The following is a 13,506-nucleotide window of genomic DNA, read 5'->3' as shown; positions in this document are numbered from 1 at the left end:
CAGAGGTGATGCAGCAAAGTGTTTTTTTTTTTTTTTTTTTTTTTCGAACAGTCCTGCAGTCGACAGGGATGAATGTGTGGGTGCGTTATCGTGATGCAAAAGCCATGAATTGTCTCGCCACATTTCAGGCCGTTTCCTGCTCACATTTTATCGCTGGCATCGCAACACGTCCCGATAGTACCATCGGTTACCAGATTATCTCTGTGTCACGAATTCATGATGAACTAATCCTTCAAAGTCGAAGAACACTATCAGCATGGGTTTGAAATCTGGCCTGACCTGTCGAGTCTTTCTTTTTTTGGTCTTGGGGAACCTTGCCCGAGCCATTGTGAAGACTGAACCTTGGTCCCAACGTTATAACGGTAGATCTACGTCCCGTCACTAGTTATGATTCTCTCAAGGAACAACTCGTTCTGATTTGCGCGATCCAAAAGTTCTGTACAGATTGCAAGGCGAAGGTCTTTCTGGTCTTGACTCATGAGCCGTAGGACGAACTTGGCCGCAACACGATGCATTCCAAGGTGCTGCGTCAGGATTTCATGATATCATCCAATTCTTCTGCCACCTCTCGGCCACCTAGTCTTCTATTGGCACTCACAATTTCGTTGACTTTCCTGACATGAGCGTAGACGTTGAAGGGCGTTCTGACCGAGGATCATCTTCATCTTCCGTCCGGTCATTTTCAAACCATACGAACGATTAGTAACATCGAGTGCGGCTTAAGCATTCATCTCCGTAGCCTTCCTGCATAATTTGGTGTGTCTCGGTAAGGGTTCTCTCGAGTTTCAGGCAAAATTTAATGCAGACGCGTTGCTCCTCTAACTCTGTCATCTCGAAATTCGCAAACTGTGCGACACAACGTTCTACTGAATACAGCATTGAGCGATAACTAACAGACATACAACAATCAAACTTCCTGCAGTAACAAATTACACACAGACGTGTGCAGGGATACCAGCCGCCTTTCGCTCCAATACACCATTTCGCGCAAAATTACGAACGTTCCGGAATTTTTTGATCAGACCTCGTATGTTCATTAAGTATAGATATTTCTGCAATATGATATTCAAAATTATTTTCTAGCACCTTGAAATTGCTAAGCCCTCGGATTAATCGCACAGATCTGCGGTACATTTTCGAACATCCGTTGAGATGACAAAAGTCAGGGGATACCTCCTAATACCGTGCCGGACTTCCTTTTACCCGGTGTGGTGCAGCAGCTCGACGTATCACGCTCTCAACAAGACGTTGGAAGTCTTCTGCAGAAACATTGAGCCATGGTGCCTCTATGCTGATGATGAGGTCCCATACTCCGAGGAGCGTAGGGGACGATGCGGGAGACCCGCACCGCCGTACTAGGCAAGGTCCTAGCGGAGGTGGTTTGCCGTTGCCTTCCTCCGACCGTTATGAGGATGAATGATGATGATGAACACAACACAACAACACCCAGTCATCTCGAGGCAGAGAAAATCCCTGACCACGCCGGGAAGCGAATCCGGGACCCCATGCGCGGGAAGCGAGAGAACGCTACCGCAAGACCACGAGCTGCCTCTATAGTCGTCCATAATTGCGAAAGTATTGGTGGTGCAGGATTTTGTGCTCGAACTGAACTCTCGGTTATGTCCCGTAAACGTTCGATGGGGTCGATGGGGTTTATACCGGGAGACCTGGGTGGGCAATTCATTAGCACGAGCTGCCCGGAATGTTCTTCAAACAAATCGCAAACAGTTGTGGCCCTTTGACACGGAGCATTGTCATCCATAAAAATTCCATAGTCGTTTGGGAACGTGAAGTCCATGAATGGCTGCTAATGGTGTCCAGGTAGCCGAACATAACCATTTACAGGCAATGACCTGTTGAATTGGAAACACAGCACACACCATTATGGAGGCACCACCAGCTTGCACAGTGCCTTGTTCACAACCTGAGGCCATGTCTTCGTCGGGTCTGCGCCATACTCGAACCCTAGTGTCAGCTCTTACCAGCTGAAATCGAAAATCATCTGACCAGGCTACAGTTTTCCAGTCGTGTAGGGTCCATCCGATACGGTGACGAGTCGAGGAGAGGCGTTACAGGCGTTGTCGTGCTGTTAGCAAAGGCACTTACGTCCGTCGTCTGCTGGCATGGCCCATTAACGCCAGATCTCGCCACACTATTATAACCGATACGTTGATCTACATCTACATCTACATCTACATGATTACTCTGCAATTCACATTTAAGTGCTTGGCAGAGGGTTCATCGAACCACAATCATACCATCTCCCTACCATTCCACTCCCGAACAGCGAGCGGGAAAAACGAACACCTAAACCTTTCTGTTCGAGCTCAGATTTCTCTTATTTTATTTTGATGATCATTCCTACCTATGTAGGTTGGGCTCAACAAAATATTTTCGCATTCGGAAGAGAAAGTTGATGACTGAAATTTCGTAAATAGATCTCGCCGCGACGAAAAACGGCTTTGCTTCAATGGCTTCCATCCCAACTCGCGTATCATATCTGCCACACTCTCTCCTCTATTACGTGATAATACAAAACGAGCTGCCCTTTTTTGCACCCTTTCGATGTCCTCCGTCAATCCCACCTGGTAAGGATCCCACACCGCGCAGCAATATTCTAACAGAGGACGAATGAGTGCAGTGTAAGCTGTCTCTTTAGTGGACTTGTTGCATCTTCTAAGTGTTCTGCCAATGAAACGCAACCTTTGGCTCGCCTTCCCCACAATATTATCTATGTGGTCTTTCCAACTGAAGTTGTTCGTAATTTTAACACCCAGGTACCTAGTTGAATTGACAGCCTTGAGAATTGTACTATTTATCGAGTAATCGAATTCCAACCGATTTCTTTTGGAACTCATGTGGATCTCCTCACACTTTTCGTTATTTAGCGTCAACTGCCACCTGCCACACCATACAGCAATCTTTTCTAAATCGCTTTGCAACTGATACTGGTCTTCGGATGACCTTACTAGACGGTAAATTACAGCATCATCTGCGAACAACCTAAGAGAACTGCTCAAATTGTCACCCAGGTCATTTATATAGATCAGGAACAGCAGAGGTCCCAGGACGCTTCCCTGGGGAACACCTGATATCACTTCAGTTTTACTCGATGATTTACCGTCTATTACTACGAACTGTGACCTTCCTGACGGGAAATCACGAATACAGTCGCACAACTGGGACGATACCCCATAGGCCCGCAGCTTGATTAGAAGTTGCTTGTGAGGAACGGTTAGGTTAGGTTAGGTTAGTGTTTTTTAACGTCCCGTCGACAACGAGGTCATTAGAGACGGAGCACAAGCTCGGGTTAGGGAAGGATGGGGAAGGAAATCGGCCGTGCCCATTCAAAGGAACCATCCCGGCATTTGCCTGAAACTATTTAGGGAAATCACGGAAAACCTAAATCAGGATGGCTGGAGACGGGATTGAACCGTCGTCCTTCCGAATGCGAGTCCACCTCGCTCGGTGAGGAACGGTGTGAAAAGCTTTCCACAAATCTAGAAATACGGAATCAACTTGAGATCCGCTGTCGATAGCGGCCATTACTCCGTGCGAATAAAGAGCTAGCTGCATTGCACAAGAACGATGTTTTCTGAAACCATAATGTTTGAATACAGTATATGCTCCAAAACCCTACTGCAAACCGACGTCAATGATATAGGTCTGTAGTTTGATGCATTACTCCTACTACCCTTCTTAAACACTGGTGCGACCTTCGCAATTTTCCAATCTGCAGGTACAGATCTACCGGTGAGCGAGAGGTTGTATATGATTGCTAAGTAGGGAGCTATTGTACCAGCATAATCTGAAAGGAACCTAATCGGTATACAATGTGGACCTGAAGACTTGCCCGTATCAAGCGATTTGAGTTGCTTCGCAACCCCTAAGGTATCTACTTCTAAGAAACTCATGCTAGCAGCTGTTCGTGTTTCAAATTCTGGAATATTCCATTCGTCTTTCCTGGTGAAGGAATTTCGTTCTTCCCACATTGATTTCCACGGTTATTTCAAGTACTATTGCTTGTCTGTTAACGCTGATATCTCTAGCAAACACCGCTGCTCTCGATCATCAAGTAAAGGCCACAGTGTTGTCCGTGGTGAGCTAATGCTTGAAATCTGGTACTCTCGGCATACTGTTGACACTAAGGGTCTCGAAATATTGAATTCCCCAACGATTTCCGAAATGGAATGTTCGAAACGTCTAGCTCCAATTATGATTCTGATCACGTCGGAAACTTTTCACATCAATTACCCGAGTAGACATGGCAGCTGCGCCAATGCATAGCTCTTTTATACCTATCGTACGCGATACTACCGCCTTCTGTCCACATCTCTATCCCAGGACATTTGTCTCCTCAGTGTAGGCCACACATTAAACATCGATTCCATATTTATGGATTTCCCGAAAGCTTTTGACACTGTACTACACAAGCGGCTCGTAGTCAAATTGCGTGCTTATGAAATATCGTCTCAGTTATGTGACTGTATTTGTGATTTCCTGTCAGAGAGGTCACAGTTCCTAGTAATTGACAGAACGCCATTGAGTAAAACAAAAGTGATTTCTGGCGTTCCCCAAGGTAGCGTTATAGGCTCTTCGCTGTTCCTTAACTATATAAACGATTTGGGAGATAATCTGAGCAGCCACCTTCGGTTGTTTGCAGATGATGCTGTCTTTTATCGACTAATAAAGTCATCAGAAGATCAAAACAACTGGCAAAACGATTTAGAAAAGATATCTGAATGGTGCGAAAAGTGTCAGTTGACCCTAAATACCGAAAAGTGTGAGGTCATCCACATGAGTGCTAAAAGGAACTCGTTATACTTCGTTTACCCGATAAATCAGTCTAATCTAAAAGCCATAAATTCAACTATATACCTACGTATTACAATGACGAACAACTTAAATTGGAAGGCACACATAGATAATGTTGTTGGGAAGGCTAATCAGAGACTGCGTTTTTTTGGCAGGACACTTAGAAAATGTAACAGACCTACTAAGGAGACTGCCTACACTACTCTTGTCCGTCCTCTTTTACAATACTGCTGCGTGGTGTAGGATCCATACCAGATAGGACTGAAGGAGTACATCGAAAAAGTTCAAAGAAAGGCAGCACGTTTTGTATTATCGCGAAATATGGGAGAGTGTGTCACAGAAATGATACAGGATTTGGGCTGGACATCATTAAAAGAAAGGCGTTTTTCATTGCGACGGAATCTTCTCACGAAATTCAAATCACCAGTTTTCTTCTCCGAATGCGAAAATATTTTGTTGACACCGACCTACATAGGAAGGAACGATCACCACGATAAAATAAGACAAATCAAAGCTCGTACGGAAAGATATAGGTGTTAATTCTTTCCACGCGCCATACAAGATTGGAATAATAGAGAATTGTGAAGGTGGTTCGATGAACCCTCTGACAGGCACTTAAATGTAATTTGCAAGTACCCATGCAGATGTAGAGTAGATGTAGAAGTGAGTTAAAGAATATCAATCATGAAAGTTCTACTTTACAGAACACTACAGTCCAGTACTGTTGTTGTTGTGACCCGCGTGGATAGGTGCGCGCTTTAGCACGCCGCTTCTGGGATTCGAGGTGGTTCACCGGCTCAGGATCCAATCCGCCCCATGGATTAATAACGAGGGTGTGTTTGCCAGCCAGCCTGAATGTTGGTCTAAGGTGGCTTTAATTCGTACTCAGTAATCATGTATACATAGCCTAATGGTCATTCCTCTCCTGTATGTGCCCCTAGACTTTGAACGGGTTTGAATAACCTAATAAAAATTGAGTAAATACACTAACGAACATGGTTAAATAACGTACGAGAATCCAACCGAGTAAGGACTTCAAAGACCGGAGTTTTTTGCGTGAATTCTGCCTGTAGTTCTGCTCTGTTCCTAGTCAAAAACAGAGAGACAGTTAATGCTACTTGCTTACCCGTTGTTGATTAATATAACAATATCGATAACGTCTGTGGTTGGTTATCTTTGGTTGTGCAATGACGTTACTTATCACCGGTGAGTGTTGTATTGCTGTATGCGCCATGTTTTGGTTCTTGGATGATGTCCCGCACGCCCGCTGCGATGCACGGCGATGTCTCCTTTCATTTGTGTCTTGTTCAACTGCGAATTTTGTTTTAAAAATCGGCTAATCCTACATCATAACAGCTGTAACCTCAAACAAGTGTATAAGAGCTACACTGACAAAATGGGATGGTATTACATCGTGAACACCTTGAAGGAACGCTACCAAACCGATACTCCAGTATTTTCTTGTCAGCGGGATACGTTTTTTGAAAATTTCATCACGCAAGTTTAGTGTTAGTACAGAAGAAAAAGCCAGTCCTACAGATGAAGAGGGGCACCAGTACATGATGGTGCTGGGTGTGTCTAACGTTACTGGAGTTTTTCAGGTGATGGTCGCGACACAGCATACGTAAGGGATGTGCAAGTGCAACCTTTCACAATCGTCCGGAATTTGTCAACGGACAAAGCATTAACATTGGAGCACCACAGCAACAGATCTCACACAAAGTTTGCCTTTGTGCAAAAACTATATAGAATTAGTGGAGGCGAGAGAAGACAACGGTGTGTGAAGCAGTAGGCACGGGTACTTCCAGAAGGACTGCTTCACCAGAAGATTGCAGGACTGCCCACCCGGCTCTCACGACTGGAATGAAAGACTACTGAAGTCAGAGATGAAGTTACAGGCAGATTATCACTACGAACCACAGGAACAGATCTGCTGAAGCGATTATTTTCTATTTACCTAGTTTCACAGTCCTGCAATAGTTTATAAATGACAATAGAAGTCAGCCTGGACTGTTATAAAATGGATTCACTGATCATCATTATTCGGCTTATTATGCCATTCTCTAGTGATGACGCAATGTGAAGTGCGTCAGTACGTTATCATTCCCGTGTTCTCTTGACAGGAACAATCCTACATTGACGAACTTCGTTGTGAGAGAGTGACATAATTGGTCGAGATCGCAGTCGTGAATAAACGGATTGTAGCCCAGATGGAAAATGTCTTTTCTAAAATACTGCTCACGCGTCGTTTACCTGCGACATCGTTCCACAGACGAGATGGACTTGCATGGTGTACAGCCAGAATCAACTGGGACATTGATGGGCATTCTGTACTCTTCAACAATGAGCGTCAATTTGCTTTGTGGCGGTCATATCGATGCCATCAAGTCTATGGACGACCTGGAGGAAGGACACGGGAAACACTGACTTTCTAGACCCATATCTCTCTAACTATTGGGACCTTGGTATGTGGAGCTATTATACATGACTGCAACTGATTTGATAAGTCTTGAAGGGAAAATGAATTTTCTCCCGTATGTGACCGGAATCAGAAACCCTGTTATACCGATTATGAGTAAGCCCAAATGGAATAGTCCAGCAAGTTAATGAAAGACCCCACACTTCATTTTGTAAGTTGGCTGTTTAGGTTTTTATGTTGGTAACGTCACTTAGCGCTCTGTATGAAAATCACTGACTGTGCTGTGTGCAGTCCATCGCTGGTTTGCATTGTTGGAATTTTTGCTATTGTAGTGTTGGGCAGTTGGATGTGAGCAGCGCATAGCGTTGCGCAGTTGGAGGTGAGCCGCCAGCAGTGGTGGATGTGGGGAGAGAGGTGGCAGAATTTTGAGAGCGGGCGATCTGGACGTGTGTCCATCACAAAGAGTAAATTTGTAATAAGGTATATCATGAACTGATACATATATGATGACTTTTGAATATTATTAAGGTAAATACATTGTTTGTTCTATATCAAAATCTTTCATTTGCTAACTATGCCTATCAGTAGTTAGAATCTTTTATTTAGTTGGTAGTATTGGCGCTCGCTTTATTGCAGTAGTTCGAGTAACGAAGATTTTTGTGAGGTAAGTGATTCTTGAAAGGTATAGGTTATTGTTAGTCATGGCCATTCTTTTGTTGGGATTATTGAAAGTCAGATTGCGTTGCGCTAAAAATATTGTGTGTCAGTTTAGTGCTGATCAGAATAAGCAGTTCTGCTCAGCTGTTTGAAAATCAAATAACGTTAGAGGTTTATAAGCACAGTGATTCATTAATTTTTCTAAGGGGATGTTTCATATGTCGGCCCTTAGCCGAGGATACCTCACTGGAATCTTCTGATTTTTTCTTGTAGTTTGTGTAGTTAGTGTAGCTATTGTTTATTGCTAGCGCGTAATTGTAGAGAGAATCTTCGTTGTAGTTGTAGATTTTCATTGTTGTACAGTAAAACAGATGTGGCATGCATGTAGATATGCAACAAGTATTTCGCAGCTGTGTTTTCATGAATTAGATATTATTTTCAGTGCTTTTTTAATGTGTTTTCTTATTTTACTCTTCAAATTGTGCTTTTCTGTGTTACTGTGTGAAATATTGTGACAATTATGGCGTGTGAAAAACGTAGTACTAGGCTCCAAAGTAAACTGAGAAATGACAGTGAAGGCTAGAGTAGTGTGTTAGCGCCACCGTTTAATGAATTAAGTAATGTTCAACATTTTAATTTGGTAATTGTGCGTAGGGAAATGGACCAAGCGGCAAATAATGGTGAAGACAGTGAAACAATTAGTGAACAGCGAAGCATTATCGATCGATCGGTCGGCAACAGCTCGCCTCAGGAATCCGAAATGACAGGACACAATCTTGCAAATTCTGTAGATTCAGGTTTTGCGTTCTCACCGTTTTCTCAAATAAGTCAAGACATATTTTCTGCTTTTCAAAATGCGAATATTGCCGGTTAAAATGCACTGCCGAAATGCACTAAGGAACATGTTTCAGACACCAGTGCATTGTTATTACAACTAATGCAACAAATGGGACAAAAGCTTCAAAAGATAGACACAATGGAGCAACACCAAAGACAAACACAGCAACAGTCAGACACAATGGAACAAAATCAGAGACAAACACAGCAACAAATGGAACAAAATCAGAAACAAATTAAAGAAACACTTCAACAAACACGTGAAGATTTAACTACTGAGTTAAATAACATCGAATCGAAATGTCAAAAAGTCTGTAATAACGTAAAAACACAAATTTGTGAGCATTTTCAATCTATTTTTTCGCGGCATGAAAATGCATTATAGAATCACGAAGCAGCCATAAAAGAACTGCAAACTATTGTTCATGAAAATTTGTGAGCATTTTCAACCTATTTTTTCGCGCCATGAAAATGCATTACAGAATCACGAAGCAGCCATAAAAGAACTGCAAACTATTGTTCATGAAAATCACGAGACCTTGCGGGCTAAAATTGACTCAGTTGCATCTACCGATTCGGTTACACAACGTGCAAAAACTCAGGAAAACTTAAAGGACACACTCTGAAAATTGGTTCAGAAAGACACATGCAGGAAATTAGTTCATTGTCAGAGAAAGTAGTCGAACTTTCGGACGAGCTAAATAATTTATCTACGAAGGTAGATGATAATCTGAATGACACAAGACCGGTAGTCTTAAATGACACTGAAGAGTACGAACAAATTAAGAAATTCAAACACAATCAGAATCAAATTAATACGCAACACAAAAGAGAAATCCGGGAAGTACAAGATCAATTGGCACAGATAATATAAGAATTACGTATTTCAGAGGAGACTCGCGCTCCAACATGGGAAGAGGGACTTAGAAATACGAAAAAGCCACAAAATAATAACACAGGGCATTTCGGAAATTATGAAAGAAATTGGCAAGGTGAACCGAATTTTGAGATGGAACCGCCGACACGACGTAACAATGACCGATATGCGTGTCTCCGACACGATGACTTTGACTATTAGCTGTTCATTACTACACGTAAATTCAAAACATTTAAGAACTCTGGCAACGACATTCATCCACAAGCGTGGCTTCATCAATTCTCTCGTTGTTTTTCTCCCAACTGATCATTGGAGCACAGATTAGAATTTATGTGTGGCTACTTAGAGAATGAACCTGCTGTACGAATTCGATCGGTCATTAACGATTGTCACAATCGAGGAGAATTTTATCATGCCTTCCTCTCAGTATATTAGTCTGAAGCTACTAAAGATCGCGTAAAACATAGCATCATGATGATGAAACACTTTGAACAATCTGAATTTTCCAGTCTTTTCAAATATTTTGAAGACATGTTGCACAAGAATCAGTACCTGTCAGATCCATACAGCCCCTCAGAACTCATCTGCATTTGCTTAATCAAATTGCCTGAATATTTAAGACCTATTATTTTGGCAGAACGTTGCAAAGGCGACATTGAAGCTTTTCAGGGACTCTTACAACAATTAGAAATTGACACAGACAGTCGTGGGACGCAAAAACAGGAAAACAATCATTACAGATCACATCCGCCACAATTCCGTGACGACCGAAGCAATAACTGGACACGACAAGGCTATTCTTACAACGCAAATCGTGAGCAAAACAGACGCCACCCATATGACAACCACTGGCAGAGTAATAATAATCACAGGGAAAGATCGCCTCTTCGTGGTAGTGAGTATAACAGAGACAATCAGAGAAACAGACAATATGGGAAGCAAAATAAATATTATCAAGGGACAACAGGCTTGGATAGGATTTTTTTTTCGGGAACAAATGTTGAAATCAGAGGAAAGACGTATGGAATGAAGATTTGGGTTGGACTGCAGCACCAAACGTTACACTGAAAACGAACCCTGCCCTTTCCTTTTGTGTTATTCCGCTATGTGTTTGTGTACCCTTATATATTTGTGTTTTTCCTGTCTTTATTTGTTTAGCTAATAAGATTTATGTTGTACATTTTTTCTAATACTAAGCTACATTCACTATGATGAGGAATACCGTTATCCTCAAATATAATTTGCATAAATAATATGTTATTTACTTTTTAAAGATGTTTAGACATTATTTTCGAAAGCTATTCTGATCTTCTGTGTATTTACTTATGTCATAATTCCTGTAACACTGATGTATATATTTCTATTCTTTTCTAAAGCCTGTATTACTACAAAGGTTACCTGTGTTATTATGTTTTTTTAATGATGTTTTCTGTATCTTTGTAATTGTATTCTCATGTTATAAAATTGTAATTGACACTAGTTCATCAAAGTAAGTAACTTGTAAGCACTCATTTCAGTGCGCACATTTCTGTTGGTCATAGCATATGCACAATATGTGAGAAGTTGGGACTGTTAGAGTTTGCACGTGTGTTGATAATTCAGCAAGGGACTGGTTAACAGCATTGCTGGTTCTAAGAACATTTAAAAAAAAATTTTGTGAGTGCACAAGTGGTGGTTTATGGACTTGCTATATTATCCACAAGACTCTTGGATGGTGATTGTGGACCGGCACAGTCACAACGGGTGGCTGCTAGCAATCTCTACAAGCACTACAGTGGGTCTGCACCTTTGATGACCAACCAATACCATTATCTCTACAAGGACTACAGTGGGTCCGCACCTCTGATGGCCCACCAATACCATACACTCTACCAGGACTACAGTGGGTCTGCTCTGTGATGACCTACCTACCAATATTCTTCAAAACTTCGACTTACTCTGCTGTGGGTTTGCTCTGTTGTGGCCCATTACCTGTCTACATGTCAAGAGTCAGCATTGTCTTTCCGCTGGCCTTCTTCAAGACTGCATGGAAATCCACTACTTCCGTGTGCATTTTCTTTTACTGCTCAGACTTTGAGAAAAAAAACTGCAATTACTACTGTGATGTATGATCAAGACTGTCTTTATGGACTGCGAGAAAATCTTTGCTTTTGACCATCAGTGTATCAATAAGTGTGTGCATTTGGTATCTTTGTTATTCTAATTATGAAAAATTTTTTCAAATCTGTATCGGCTACTGCCAAAAACAATTTGTAAAATTTTTGTGAGGAGCATGGAGGCTATGTAAGTAGGCTGTTTAGGTTTTTATGTTGGCAACGTCACGTAGCACTCTGTATGAAAATCACTGACTGTGCTGTGTGCAGTCCATGGCTGGTTTGCATTGTTGGAATTTTTGCTATTGTAGTGTTGGGCAGTTGGATGTGAACAGTGCGTAGTGTTGCGCAATTGGAGGTGAGCCGCCAGCAGTGGTGGATGTGGGTAGGGAGATGGCAGAATTTTGAGAGCGGGCGATCTGGACGTGTGTCCATCAGAAAGAGTAAATTTATAATACGGTACATCATGAACTGATATATATATGATGACTTTTGAATATTATTAAGGTAAATACATTGTTTGTTCTCTATCAAAATCTTTCATTTGCTAACTATGCCTATCAGTAGTTAGAATCTTTTATTTAGTTGGCAGTATTGGTGCTCGGTGTATTGCAGTAGTCCAAGTAACGAAGATTTTTGTGAGGTAAGTGATTCATGAAAGGTATAGGTTATTGTTAGTCATGGCCATTCTTTTGTAGGGATTATTGAAAGTCAGATTGCGTTGCGCTAAAAATATTGTGTGTCACTTTAATGCTGATCAGAATAAGTAAAGAGAGAAATATCTGAGTACGTTCAGTTCTGCTCAGCTGTTTGAAAATCAAATAACGTAAGAGGTTTATCAGCATAGTGATTCATTAATTTTTCTAACGGGATGTATCAATTTAACACCCCAAATGCCCTGAGGAATCGGTGCGTCAGTGACTGCCCTTCCCGGTCCCCTAAATTTGTCACCTGTAGAGCATCTCAGGGATGCAATTTGTTGGTGGAGGGCAGGGGATATACGTTCCAAAACAAATGGCTCTGAAGACTATGGGACTTGACATCTGAGGTCATCAGTCCCCCAGAACTTAGAACTACGTAAACCTAACTAACCTGAGGATATCACACACATCCATGCCCGAAGCAGGATTCGAACCTGCGACCGTAGCTGTCTCGCGGTTCCAGACTGTAGCGCCTAGAACCGCTCGGTCACTCCGGCCGGCATATAGGTTCCAGCCAGAAATATTCATCGGTTGACAGCATATGTTTACGTCGTGGCAGAAATTCGTCAAGAAGCGATTTAGAGGCAGTTCTTCGTGCCACAACGAAATACAATAGCGTACTCGTGGCCGCGGAAGTAATACCTAATACTGATATTGATAATGCAAATCAATCCTGAAAGGAATAAAAGTTCAATAATTTTTCAGGAAATAGCAGTTTCACAGCACTTTATTGTTTCTATTATATGTACTTATATTGCATTCTTCGCGACAAGACTGGGTGTAAACGGTTCTCAGGCACTCTTCGTTGTAATCAGCCAAACAACTTACATCACTGACCACAGTCTAAAATTGCGCTGTGTTAAATTCTTTTGTATGACGAGCACCCATAAAGTTTCAAAAAGTGGTTCAAATGGCTCTGATCACTATGGGAGTTAACTTCTGAGGTCATCAGTCCCGTAAAACTTAGAGCTACGTAAACCTAACTAACCTAAGGACATCACACACATCCATGCCCGAAGCGGGATTCGAACCTGCGACCGTAGTGGTCGCATTGTTTCAGACTGTAGCGCCTAGACCGCTCGGCCACTCTGGCCAGCCACAAAGTTT

Source organism: Schistocerca americana, chromosome 8 (genome assembly GCF_021461395.2).
Source record: "Schistocerca americana isolate TAMUIC-IGC-003095 chromosome 8, iqSchAmer2.1, whole genome shotgun sequence".
NCBI lineage: Eukaryota > Metazoa > Arthropoda > Insecta > Orthoptera > Acrididae > Schistocerca > Schistocerca americana.
Note: the sequence above shows the minus strand (reverse complement) of the source record.